This window comes from Halichoerus grypus, chromosome 8, assembly GCF_964656455.1.
Source record: "Halichoerus grypus chromosome 8, mHalGry1.hap1.1, whole genome shotgun sequence".
NCBI classification, from domain to species: Eukaryota; Metazoa; Chordata; class Mammalia; order Carnivora; family Phocidae; genus Halichoerus; species Halichoerus grypus.
This window is the reverse complement of record NC_135719.1, coordinates 13,014,784-13,029,669: the sequence shown is the minus strand read 5'-3', so window position 1 is coordinate 13,029,669 and position 14,886 is coordinate 13,014,784. Positions and strand designations below refer to the sequence as shown.

Here is a 14,886-nt window from a genome sequence, read left to right as displayed (position 1 = left end):
ATAGGCGATGGGGATTCAGAAGTGAATAAAACAAGCAAAAATCCCTTCCCTCATGTAGTTTAATTATATGGCTAAGGGGTGAGGGGAGACTCAAGAAAGAAACAGCTAAAATAGAGACACCATATAGTGTATTACAAAATGTTAAGTGCAATGGGAAAAGGGGGGATTTAGGGACTCTCTGTGTGTATGGGGGGTAGATCACAATTAACCAGGATCAAAAATTAGCAGTTGGAATATTTAAAACATTCCATTTAGAAATGGAACGGGCATGCATACACCCTGACTCCTCCATCCTCCAATGGTATTACATGGCATTTCCACCACTTAATGCACTTGCATAACCTTCCAGTATCTGGAGTCACTCGAGGTATCCCTCTCCATCCCCAACATAAATTAACATGGACAATATCTGGTCATTGTTTAGAAGGTCCAACGAGGCCCATGCATTCTAACTAATTAATTAAAATTAGTTCTAAAAAACTCAGAGATTAAATTCTGACTTCATAGATGCCCAGTTATGCACCTGAGGGGTTGTAGTCTTTCTAGACTAGCACAATCAGGGAGAGTGGCCCAGGGCTAGCCTGACCACTCAGTGGACCACACATGGCTTTATGCTGAGGCATGACAGAGACACAGGAAATGCAACCCAAAAAGAAAACTCAAATCCCTGAGTGGAGAAGAATTTGATGGGGCGCCTGGGTGTCGTTAAGCGTCTGCCTTCGGCTCAGGTCATGATCCCAGAGTCCTGGGATCGAGCCCCGCATCAGGCTCCCTGCTCCGCGGGAAGCCTGCTTCTCCCTCTCCCATTCCCCCTGCTTGTCTTCCCTCTCTCGCTGTGTCTCTCTCTGTCAAATAAATAAATAAAATCTTAAAAAAAAAAAAAAAAAGAATTTGAGACAATTTCTCAAATAAAAGGGCATAGAACAAGGGAAGCTGTTCTCTCCAAACAGAACAGATAGAATGAAAAACAAGGGAAGGTGTCCCCCGCACTGACTCATGTTTAGCACCTGTTTACAGAATTCATTTAATTTGAATAAAATGTGATCAACACGTTATGGTTACTTTCATAGGGCAGCCTTTGGCCTCACTCAAATAGTCCAAGTACAGAATAGTACAGAGAGTCTCCAAGAAATTTTCGGCACCTAAAAATAGCCTTCGAAATCAAGGTCATAGGGGTGCCTGGGTGGCTAAGTCGGTTAAGCATCTGCTTTCAGCTCAGGTCATGATCTCAGGGTCCTGGCATCGAGCCCTGCATCGGGGCTCCCTACTAAGTGAGGAGTCTGCTTCTCCCTCTCCCTCTACCTCTGCTCCTCACCCCTGCTCATGCTCTCCCTTTCAAATAAATAAAATCTTAAAAAAAATCAAGGTCATAGTGAGGATTCCAAGAATGAGGAAAACTATCTTTTCAAAAGCAAAGTGTGAATCCCAAAAGGTGAATGGGATTTTTATACCTGGAATGAGGCAGAATGTTTCTTCTAATGGGCTTCTGTGTGATTCAGTGTTTTGGGTTCATGATTAACTTAGTAAAATATGTATAAATTAAAACGTCCAGAATAATTCTATGCACGTTGGATGACAATGATCAGAATTCAGTTGAAAACCGTTTTCATCTCCAATTTCTGGCTCGTAGTCAAGCAGTACGTACTTATTAGTAAGTCTGTCCCTTTAATCAGTTACATGCCTCACAGTCTCATTTGATCTCTATGATGATCTTTCAATATAAATGAACTCATGAGCTTCTGAAAGCAAAATGATTCTCCTGACCCAAATGACAATCCCATAGAATTGTTATTTATTTATCAAAAAAATTGCTGGGATCACAGGCCGGGTGAGCTGATCCCCGTTTTAGAACTGTGTGGACAGAAGTTTCTTTTTTTTTTTTTTTTTTTTTTTTGCCTGATGCCATTATCCCAAAAGCAAAGCTGCAGACCGTGGTATATACATGATAAATTTCCAACAAAATAAGAAAATTCACATAAAGCAAACTATTCATTTTAAAAAACTGTTTTTCATCCTGAGATTTTTATCCTGAAATTGAAGAAACAGTAGCTGGCAGAGATTTTTTTTTTTTTTTTTATGTGAGTGCACGTCTGTACTTGACACATTTGAGTTTGCGTCTCATTTTCATCTTCTAATTTTTAAAAAATATATTTTACTGATAAAAATGCAAAATCTGGGGACAACTGACCTAAAACACGTATATCCTTCTCTATTCTCCTCTCAAGACACAAGATTGGACTTCAACTATTAATGATCTAAATTTGTAGAAAGTTCAAAAATTGGCTGGATGAAAGATCAAATAACACATCAAAAAGCTGAGATGTATCAATGTGTCAGGGTTCAAAAATAATGACTTACAGTCAGTGATAGGAATGCTTTTCCACTGTGTCTATTTTGAGGGCAAGCCTGAAATTCACAACTTAGCAGAAAAAGTAAAAGATCTGTGGGGAAATGTGACGAATTTGTCATTGCTCAAATCCAGTGCTCAGCCTTGGGCTGAATTTAGTATTAATCTTGATAGAGGCATGTTTGCGGTGGACAGAGAATAAGAGAAATGCATGTAGGATTTATTGAGGATGCAGTAAAAAATCCATCTTTTTAGGGCTATTTTTCTTCCACAATAAATGATTAGGGGAGGAAAAAAAGAAAAGCTTAAAATTGGTGTCAAGCTCTTTATTCCAACCATTTGGGATTAGCTGGAAGAGAAATATGTCTGCTTATAATGAATCACTTTTGATGAAGTTGAAAAGAGGGAGGGGAGAAAAGTATCCAGCAAGCAGGGATTTGGGAGGATTTCCTGAAGTCCCTACACTGCAGTTCACCAATAGTAATGGACTATCACTGAATTTTTACGAACTTTAATACATAAGCTGAGTATAGTCCTTAAATTCTATGAGGAAATATATGTTACGAAATGAGAATATACCACTCCTCCCTTTCCAGAGAAAGACATTTTTCTCATCTGTTAACAAAACCTATGATGCTGCAAAATGGTGATCTTTGCTTATTTGGGGGTTTACACTAAATTGTAATTGGGGAATTAGACTAGGAAGTGATTTTGCCCTGTTCCACATTAAAGACAAGCTACATGACACAGGGTTTTTTTTTTAAAGACAGAGGCTTCAGTGCAGTTGTTCAAAATTGTCTGTCATTCTACCAAGCACTAGATTGAATCAAGAGGTGTAATTTGGAGCACCTGGGTGGCTCAATCAGTTAAGCCACCAGCTCGGTTGTGATCCCAGGACCCTGGGATCTAGTCCCGCATCAGGCTCCTTGTTCAGTGGAGAGCCTGCTTCTCCCTCTCCCTACTTCTTCCTCTGCCTGCCATTCTCCCTGCTGCTGCTCTCTCTCTCTCTTTGACAAATAAATAAATAAAATATTTAAAAATAAATAATTAAATAAATAGGTGTTATCTGGAGGGAAAAGGCATCTACCATGATATATTTTCCTTTTTCAAACTCATTTCTAATTGTTCTCAGGATGCTCCCCATCTTGTTCTTAGTTGGAGTGATTAGTGCTTATCTTCTTACTTTGCACATTTTAATAACCGCTTGCCTCATATGCATTCATGGTTTTAGGCAGTCCTAGGCGTTATGGATACGTTGTTGATAATATATCCCTCCTACGTGCAATGTTCCAGTTTATGTTGTTCCAATAACACCAATAAACCACATAGATGACATTGTAGATGATTTGAGATCCTGCTTGACTTTTTGTTTTAAGGGAGATAGAAAGAGACGAACTATTATATGCTTGACCTTCTTGAACCCAATGTCCATAGTGGAAAAGGTTTGAAACGGACTATGTCCATAAAGACCTTCTCCCCACTCCCCTCACAGCTTCCTAGATATAGTGCTTTTCACTTGCATACATGTTTCTGGTCTACTCTTTTTTTTAAAAAATCTCCCTACACAGTATCTATAACAGACCCTTCTGTACCCTATAACCTTCAACCTTTAAATTGATAGGGGGTATATATTTTTCCCACCAATCCCCAATAGTTTCATCTTCATCCCCTTCCATGTTGTTCTTAACATTGTTTCCAGAATTATCAGAACACCTCCCTTTGGGGGAAGCTGCTATATATTTCATCATCACTCTCTAAACTGTTTAGAAAATAGATATTAGCCGAAGTCTGTATTAGTAAGTCCATCACTGTTAAGAACTCAGTCCATGACATATTAATTTACTCCTAAGCTTCCAGCTGAGGCCAGACAAACCTGAATGGTATTTGATTACAAAGATCAATGAGTTGGCATGAAACGGGATGGATCATTGAGCAAAACAGTTTATTAGTTCTCCTTAGTACAACTGATGTTTTTAGGAGCTGTGGTTTATAGTCTGTGGCATTGTTTGGTGGACTCCTTCCGAAGCCATCAACTATCCAAATCAAAACACTATCAGCGCCTTGTAGAATGTAATTATATGTTACAGACATTCTCTAAGAGGGATAGTGTCCAGCAGTTCTAGAACATTCCCCCCCATTTTTGTTGATTGAGGACCTCTTATTATTTAATGTCAAATATTTCACGTAAACTATTGACTATTAGGAGAAAGTTTATCGGTCTCTAGATAATATTTTTTTCCTAGCTTTGAGGCTGAAAAATATTTCATATAATTCATATAGTCAGAGGAAAGTTGTCAAAGCAATAGATTTTATGATTACCCCCCCCAACTCCCACATACACATACAAACACGCATGCATGCGCTTTTAAAAAATCTCTGACTCCAAGAATGTAGCGCTGGAAAGGGACCTTACTGAATTCTTTCCTAATTCGGTAGTAAATATAGCTGAAATTATCTGAGTTCACCAATTTGTTTCAAAGAGTTAAAAGAACATAGGAGCCCTACTTAAGGTGCCTTACTGTAGGAAAGTGGGGGAGAGGCTGGAGATATTAACACTGTAGGAGGGATACTGTGAATAGGGTTACTTGGAGTCGCTGTGGTGAGTTAGACAGCTTCTTTGGTCACCTTCCAAATATTCTCTATTACAGGTAGCAATTTGGGGTTAATTCAGGATGATCAAATCAATCACAGTCGGGCTCAGAATTTCATCGGAAGCTTTTCCTCTGTTCTCCTACTGACTCTTGATTGGAGTCACAGTGCCAGGGCAGGGAAAAGAGAAACACTTTGTTCTTGTTGCCAGCATGTCCCACAAGCAGGCTAGCTCCTTGCTGCCACTCTGGAAGTTTCATGGGAAGATATTCTTGGAATACATTCTGAGCCAAGAGATCTGAATGACATCTATCAGGTGTTGAGGGTGAGCCTTCTAGGATCCATGTTACTGCCTGTATGTTATGCCCCACCTGCCACTTCAGTTGCTGTCCACATTCCCAGGGGTCCTCCTAGTGTCTCAGAGACTTCTGTTTTCCTACTCCATCTGGGACGCAGTGTGTCTGTCTGTCTCACTGTTAACACATGTAAGTTCCCAGAGGATCTTCTTTATTTCTCTCTTGCCCCTGAGCTGCCAGGCGCTGAGAGCAAATTTCGGTGTACAGCTTACTCTCCCTACATCCCTCTTCCATCCTATCCTTTGTCCCCCTTCACCACGTGCCCACCCCCAACCCCAAACTCTCTTTACATAAAGAAGGAATGAAAGCCAGGTAATGACAACCCAGTTCTACCATAACGTGGACCTTCAAATCTGTATCTCATCCTTGAATTCTTGACCTGTTACCACAGAAGCCGAGACTCTCCATGTGCTGGTCACTGCACAAGAAAACAGGGGCCTAATTTCCGCACAGAAGAGAAGAGCACACATTCTGGGCACTCCGGGTTTAAACAGATATAAGATAGTGGTTGAGAGGATGTCATGTGGATCTCAAATAACTCTGTTCAATCTTAGTTCTGCATTCTATCAGTGGGAATTTACCTAATTTTCCAGTGCCTCGGTTTCCCCACCTGTAAAATAAGAAGGATAATGCTTCCTACTTCCTAGGAGAGCTTTAAGGATTAAGTCCATTCTTATACACAAGGCTTTTCACCAAGAGCAACTAATGCATAATAAGTGTTAGGTAATTATTAACAATTGTGATTAATCAGTTCCCTTAATAGCTCACATATTATTCCGTCATACATCTTTAGCCTTTTGGCACATAATACCAAATCTTTAGCAATTCACTTTGGATCAAGAGGTCAAATGCCATTTACCAAATTCCAGCATGGACTTAGGTCCCTACTGACATTTATAAATAGCACAAATAAATGTAGTATGGGTTAGGTGTGTAAGTTGTGTGGTATCTTCCCTCAAGGCTGGCAGGGTAGGGCTGATAGCCTGACCTCTAGGGCATGAACATCATTCCCCGCTCACACCTGGTGTTTTACACAAAACCGTCGACTGACTAGGCAATCTAGAAATTCCAAAAGTTCAGTGGCAGATATGTTCTTTTGTGAATATTATTCATCTGAAACGACGATTTGATACTTGCAAAACATTTTGAGGGTGGGAAAAGAACTAGGAAGAGCTAGGCAAGTAAGGGCATGTTAGTACAATTTCATGGAAGCGCAATTTAGTGATTCAACTAAATTTATATTTACGTCCACACACTGAACATTCACTCTCGGAAAGTTTATTTTTTTTTGCTAACCTTTTATTTGGAACCAAGGAATAAATTTCAATTATTCATTCAATTTATTTCATAAAGAGATACATGGCATGAATTATCAGCCTTTGTATTATGAAAATGCATATGGAGGACCTTAGCATTAAAATGAATATTACAAACACCAGAAATAAAAGCCAGATGCTGTCAAGCTAGGATGTCTACTAGGCCTAGCAGGAGATCTTGGCACAGGCATCAGGATTGTTTTGTTAGTAAATGTGATAATTGGCACTTGGAAGATCTTCAAGCTCAGGATCTACCCCTTCAACTCTAACTGCCTTTCATGACTTAAGTGTTTTATTAAAGCACTTATATTCATGATACTAAATTTACACTTTAAAGTTGAAAAGTCAGCACTTAAAAATTAACTTATTCCTATAAACAAATAGAAATAAAAATTTAAAAAAAATATATAAAAGTGATCATGGCATACATGCATTTCTTGAAATAAACTTTTATTTGCCCGTTTTTCCTTTTCTTCTCTTTTTCTCTTTCTTCTGTGTCAACCCTATTCCCCTTCCCACCTTCCCTTATCCAGAAGCCCATGTTAACATAATATGTGCATTTCAGTGGTTTTCTTCAATGGAATATATAGATATGTATAGATATGTGTACACACAATTACATAGTTAAAAATTATATTCACGTGTCTGCATCTTTCTTTTCTCATTTAATATCTCAGAATAAGTCTCTGAAGTCAAGTGGCCTCGCTACTCTTTTTAAGGACTGCACACTAGTTCATGGTGTGGATACACCATAATTTATTCAGCCAGAACCCTACTGAAAGGGTTTTACAATTTTTAAATGAAAAAATTTGCCTTTACTCTGTTTTAAACATTTGTGCCCCAATGGACAATGCTATTGTAAACATCTTAGTGCCTGTCCATGACAAGAACACATAAAGAGATTAAGTGTTATTTTCATTTTACAAATGAGAAACTATAATTAAGGAAAGGTAAATAAAAGTTTTACAAATGAGGAAATTTTTTTGTTATTATTTTTAAAAGATTTTATTTCTTTCTTTCTTTATTTAAGAGAGAGGGACAGAGAAAGAGAGAGAGAGCATGAGTGGGGGGAGGAGCAGAGGGAGAAAGACAAGCACACTCCACGCTGAGCACAGAGCCCAACATGGGGCTCGATCTCAGGACCATGAGATCATGCCTGGGCTGAAACCAACAGTTGGATGCTTAATGGACTGAGGCCACCCAGGTGCCCCTTATTTTATTTTTTTCAGTAAGCTCCATCCTCAATGTGGGACTTGAACTCAGGACCCTGAGATCAAGAGTCACACGTTCGACCAACTAAGCCAAACAAGCACCCCACAAATGAGGAAATTTTAGCTAAAAAAGTGCAAATGGCCACATTATCAGTCCAGTTTGACTCTAATCTCAGGTTTCACTGTGCCACATGACACTCTTTTGTCCTTGTTCTGATTTCCTAAAAATCATAGGCTATTAAATGAAAACATGTGTGACTCGAATTCAACTAAATAGATCAATACCTGGCAGTGGAGGTTAAATATAGTTTAGAAATTTAAGAGGAAAAGATGGATTGCACATTAATTTTTATAAATGGATCTCTTAAGGTACCATGGTTTATTACAGATGTAAGTCTTTTGGAGGCAATATGGCAAACTAGAATTTCAGAGACACAGTTTCCAATATAAGACACTTCAAATTACCAGGTAAAACATAATGAGCATTGCAGATTTCTGGTTCTGGGACAGGTGGATTAGACTGAATAAAACTAAACCTCCCACTGACAACTACGTATGAGATGACTCTTGGAACTCACTGAAGAATAACTAACAGAGATGAGACTTGGATGACTGTGATCCTTTAGAAGAGAGAAGCACACAGAAGACTCCACATTTATCCTGGCTTTTCCCATGAAGACATTTTCCTATTTTCTGTAGAGGAAATAGTGGCCAAGCAGAAAGTGGTTCACTTATTGGAGTAAAGATAGAGTTGGCAGAACGCCACACTGCCACATTGGTTGGGATTTGAGGGACAAAATCCCAGAGAATAGGGAAATACAGAGAAGTCCCCCAAATCTCTAATTCCCATCGAAATCCTTGGTTAATTCCTATGCTAAATGTGTCAGGGCAAGAGTCCAAAAGTCCAGCCGACTACAACATCTGGGAAGCCAAATAGTACAGCAGAAATTTTAGCAGCTGCTTGTTGCTGGGGAGACTATGGTTGGATTTCAATTCCTAACAAGTTGGAGGAGCTTTAGAATAGAGCCTAGACTTTCAGTTGAGATTCCCAAAGGACCAGGAACTAGGAATAAAAGCACACACTTGGAATAAAGACCACACTCTAGAAGATTAACCATGGCTTAGGAATAATCTCAAAACTGAAATACACCAACCCCAAAACTCTAAAATTAAACAGAAACTAGATTATGGTGATCCATTGTCCCTATATGGTCCCTGGAAGAAAATCTCTCTCTTGCTGTGGAGGAAAATGACATCATCAAGAGCCTCTGTATTGTGTCATCTACAGTGTCATGTATCCATTAAAAATTACTAGGACAATTAAAACAGGACTAAATGACCAAAAGACATACAAAATCATATTTTTTATAAAGAACATAGAAACACAACCAAGGAGTTCCAGATCATTGGTTTTTTGTTTTTTTTTTTTTTTAGAGATGTCGAGAGTATGTGAGCAGAGGAGGAGGGGCAGAGGGAGAGGATGGAAATCTTAAGCAGACTCCATGCTGAACACAGAGCCCAACGTGGGGCTGGATCTCAGAACCTTGAGATCATGACCTGAGCCGATCAAGGGTCAGACACTTAACTGACTGAGCCACCCAGGCACGCCCAGATAATTGATTTTAAATAACTTATGATTAAAATGCTCTTTAAAATGAAGAAAAGATGGAAAATTTCATCAGAGAATAGGAATCTAAAGTAAATTTCCAAAACTGACAAAAATATTATATCTGACAGTAAAATTTAACTTATTGGTTTAAGAGAAGATTAGACAAAGCAGAACAGATGATTAATAGATGGAAAAACAGATCAGTAAAAAATATCAAGATTGAGAGACCAAAAGAAAAAAAAAAGACGAAAAACAAGGGAAAAAAAAAGATATGGGACATATATCTAACACAGCACTATCCAGTAGAAATATAATGGAGGCATCAAATGTAAAAAAAGATTTTTCCAGAAATACAAAATCTGACAAATTTCCTCACAAGAATACCTGCACTATAGGGAATGTTAAAGAACATTCTTCAGGCAGAGGGGAAAAAATATCAAAGAAGTATCAATCTATAAAAATAAAAAATCAGAAATGTTGTCTGAATGATATGGATTGAATATGTACCCCCTAAAATTCATTTATTGATATCAAATCCCAATGTGATGATATTTGGAGGTGGGACCTTTGGGTGGTGATTAAGTCATGAGGATGAAACCCTTATCAATGGGATTAGTGCCCTTATAAGAATAGGCCAGGACATAGCTTGCTCTTTTTCTGCCATGTGAAGAGAAAGGAGAATTCAGCTATCTGCAACCCAGAAGAATGTTCTTACCAAAACCCAACCATGCTGGCACCTTCATCTCAGACTTCCAGCCTCCAGACTGAGAAATACATTTCGATTGTTTGTAAGTCACCCAGTCTATGGTAGTTGGTTCTATCAGCCTAAATTGACTAAGATATAAGTGTAAATACATAGGATTTTAAAAAATATTTCATTTTCTATAAGGTAGTAGACTGCTTAAACAATGTAGTAGGGAAGTTGATAACATCTGTAGATTTACAATGCATATAAACAAACCAAAAAGGCTAAGAGTGGGGAAATGGAAGTATATTGTTGTTAGTTTCTTACAGTACACATGAATGCATATAACATCACTTGACATGAGACTGTGATTAAATAAAAATGTATATGATAGGGATCCTTGGCTGGCTCATCTGTAGAGCATGCAACTCTTGATCTCTGGGTCATAAGTGTGAGCCCCATGTTGGGGGTAGAGATTATTTTAAAAAATAAACTTATTAAAAATACTATAGATATACTATAAATCATAAAGCAACCACTAAAATAACAAAACAAAGGGTTATAGCTAATAAAGCCAAAAAAGGAGAGAAAATGGATCCTAAAAAATATTCATTTAATCCAAAAGAAAGCAGGAAAAGAGGAAAAAGGAAATGAATCATAGCCAAGACAATTAAAAAACAAATAGCAAGGTGGTAGATTTCTGCCCACCATATTAATAATTATATTACAGGGTGAAATGTGTAAATACCTCAATTACAGATCAGAAATTGTCAGATTGGATAAATAAAGCAAGACCCAAATATGCTTCTTATCAGAAACTTACTTTAAAGTATGTATAGTAGTATAAAGACACAAATAGGTTAAAATGTTGGAAAAAGACATTTCATGCTAATCTTAATCAAGATAATGCTGTTGGGGCACCTGGGTGGCTCAGTCAGTTAGGTGTCTGCCTTCAGTTCAGGTCATGATCCCAGTGTCCTGGGATTGAGCCCTGTGTCAGGTTCCCTGCTCAGCGGGGAGTCTGCTTCTCCCTCTCCCTCTGCCCCTCCCCCCTGCTTATGCTCCCTCTCTCTCTGTCTCTCAAATAAATAAATAAAATATTTTTTTTTAAAGATAATGCTGAAGTGGTTATATTAATATAAGACAAACTAAATTTCAAAGCAAAAATATTACCAGAAAGAAAAGTTTTTTTGTAATAATAAGGAAGCCAATTCATCAAGAAGGTATAACAACCCAAAATACTTATGCACTTACTAATGAAGCTTTAAAATACATAAAGCAAAAACTGATAGAACTGCAAGGAGAAACAGACAATTCCATAATTAGTCTCTCTCTAATTGACTGGACAAGTAGGCAGAAAATCAATAAGGCTACAGATGACTTGAATAATATTATCAACCATTCTGATCTAATTGACCTAATTTATAAAATATTGCAACCCAAAAACAGCCGAATTCACATTGTTTTCAACTGCATATGCACAATGTACCAACATATACCATACTCTGTGCCATAAAATAAGTCTCAATATATTTGAAATGGTTCAAGATGTGCGAAGTATGTTTTTTGATCACAAAAGAATTTAATTACCTTACAGGAAAAAAAACTAAAAGAACCCCAAATATTTGGAAATGAAATGGCACACTTCTTTATAAACCACAGAACAAAGAAAAATTAAAGGGATTTTAGAAAGTCTTTTGAACTGAATGAAAATAAAAGCATAAATTCTGGTTTCAGTTCTGACATGTAAAGAGCTTGGAAGATGTCACTCTCATCTTTACAGCAGGAAACACTGAACAAACCCAAAATCAATGTCTTTTCTTGGGCTCCTCAGAGAACAGAGATCAAAGGACAAGCTGCCATTCCAAAACTGGGGAGAAAAGCCAATGCAGGGAGTCACAGCTGAGGTATACATACCTGGAGCAGACCTGCTGGAGTCATAAACTGGTAGGAACACATCATGGTAATTTTGATGAATTGCTGGAAGCTGAGTGTGGACTGGTGTGAGAGGGAAAACTCCTGGCTGCTTCAGTCTTGGAGAAACCCTAAAGTTTACCTCTAGGAACTCCATCAGATTCTCACAGTCACAAAGTCCCTTTTGTGACTTTGGAAGGGGAAGGGAAAGATTATTTATTGTGACATATTCTCCAAGAGGGCTCTATAACATAGCGCTGCCTTCCAAGGGGCAGAAAAACTATATCCATCTTGCCTTATCTCAGATGGAGAAAATAATTTTTCCCATTTCAACTCCCACTTGCCTTTCTGTTTTGCCAAAGTCACGTGGAAGGGGAAGGGGGAATTATACCTCTGAAGAAACACTTGTGAACATCCATAGCCCAGATAAACAGGTCCACTAAAAGGCTGAAAATAACCCATAAGATTATAAAATGCTTTCCCTCACCCATACCTTGCTACCACACTGACAGAGCTTCAGTATAACAGTGCAGTACAGTTGAACTAGCAGCCAGATGCAGACGTCTCTGAGAAGGAGCCCCTAGGGAAGGATGCAAAGAAGGGAGAGAGGGAGAAAGAAAAAAAGGAAGAACTTTAATAATAAAACCAGATAGATATTACAAGAAAGGCAAAATACAGACTGATAACTCTCATGAGCACGGATGCAAAATTCTAAACTAATCATTAGCAAATCAAATCCAACAATGGGTAAAAATATTTATACACCACAAACAAGTAGGGTTTATTGCAGTTATAAAAGGCTGATTTCACAATAAAAAACCAATCAATGTAATCCATCATATCAACAGCCTAACGAAGAGAAATCATATGATCATGTCAACGGATGTAGAAAGAGTATTTGACAAAATCCAACAACCATTTTTGATAATAACTCTAAGCAAACGAGAAGTAGAGGGAAACTTTCTCAACCTGATGAAGATTGTCTATGAAAACCCTGCAGCTAACATTATATTAAATGGTGAAAAAATGGATGCTTTCCCCCTGAGTTTGGAATCAATGCAAGGATGGTCTTTTCTCACCATTCCTATTATACATTGTAGTAGTGGTCTCAACTAGTGCAATAAGACAAAAAAAAAAAAAAAAAAAAAAAAAGTTGTGTAGATTGAAAAGGAAGAAATACAATCTTTATTCATAGATGACCTAATAGTTCATGTAGAAAATCCCAAGGAATCTACAAAATAACTCTTGGCAATAGTAAGCAAGTATGGCACATGAAACAAGGCTAATATACTAAAGTCAATTGCTTTCCTGTATGCCAGTAATGAACAATTGGAATTTAAAATTAAAAAAAATATTATTGAAAGTAGCATCAAAAAATGGAATACTTATATGAATCTAAACAGGATCTACATGTGGAAAACTACAAAGCTCTGATGAAATAAATCAAGATCTAATCAAATGGAGAGATATTTTATATTCATGAATTGGAAGACTCAATATTCCTTTATATATTTTGAGGCTCTGTAGAAAGATACATATATGTTTATAATCATTATATATTCTTGATGGAATAACCATTTTGTCAATAATATCCTTTGTTTCTGTTTTTTTTTAGATACTTTATTTATTTTTATTTTTTTATTTTTTTAGAGAGAGAGTGTGTGCATGTGCAAGTGGGGCAGGAGGGGAAGAAGGAGAGGGAGAGAGAGAGTCTTAAGCTGCTCAGTGAGGAACCCCACATGGGGCTAGATCTCACGACCCTGAGATTATAACCTGAGCCAAAATCAAGAGTAGGATGCTTAACTGACTGAACCACCCAGGAGCCCCATATCCTTTGTTTCTTGTAATAACTTTTTACAAAGTCTATTTTGTCTGATATTAATATAGCTACCCCAGCTCTCATTTACTCTTTGCATGGAATATACATATATATGTCAAAGATTTTATTTATTTATTTGAGAGAGAGAGAGAGAGTGCATGAGCAGGGCAGAGGGGTAGAGGGAGAGGGAGAAGCAGACTTCCCACTGAACTGGGATCCCAATGTGGGGCTGGATACCAGGACCCTGAGGTCATGATCTGAGCCTGAAGGCAGACACTTAACTGACTGAGCTACCCAGGCACCCTTGCATGGAATATATTTTAAAACAATTTCACTTTAAACTTATTTGCATCTCTTATAGACAACAGTTAGTTTATGTGTTTTTTCAAAATTCTTTCTGCCAATCTTTTAATTGATGAGTTCCATATGTGTACATTTAAAGTAGTTACCGATAAGAAAGAACTTACTTCTCTCATTATACTAATTATATTATTTTATCTTTTTTTCCCTCATTTTCACTGTTACCACCTTTTGTGTGTGATTGATTTTTTTCCTATTATATCTTTTTATTCCTTTCTCATTTCCTATTCTGTATATATTTCAGTTATTTTCTTAGTGTTTACCCTGGGTATTACAATTAACATCTTAAATTCATAACAATCTAGTTTGAATGAATACCAACTTAAATGATATGCAAAAACTCTACACCTATACAACTCTGCCCCCCCTTATATTGTTATTTTTTACAAATTACATTGCTATATATTGTGTGCCCATTAACATAGATTTATAATTGTTTCATGCATGTTCAGTTTGAATAATATAGGCATAAAAATGAGTAACAGGTCAAATATAATCCTAGGTGTTACATTTACCTATGTAGTTACGTTTACCTGTGTTTTTTATTTTCTTATTTTTTCATATGGCTTCAAGTTACTGTCTAGGGTCCTTTCATTTTAGCTTAAAGAATTCCCTTTAGCATTTCTTGTAGGGCAGAACGATAAAAGTGATGAACTCCTTCAGCTTTAGTTTATCTGAAA

At 37.4% G+C, this 14,886-nt stretch overlaps 1 long non-coding RNA gene across 2 annotated transcripts in view; it reads right to left on the bottom strand.

Annotated features, from left to right (window-relative positions):
• The window catches only part of LOC144382729 (uncharacterized), a 226,769-nt gene that overhangs the window by 60,647 nt on the left and 151,236 nt on the right, over positions 1–14,886 (bottom strand). The window contains exon 3 of one of the 2 annotated variants that reach the window (XR_013450107.1): positions 12,541–12,607. The exons of the other annotated variant lie outside the window; for it this stretch is intronic. This is a non-coding gene — a long non-coding RNA (uncharacterized LOC144382729). Of the gene's footprint in view, positions 1–12,540; positions 12,608–14,886 lie in introns of those variants that run through there. 2 annotated transcript variants of the gene reach the window in all.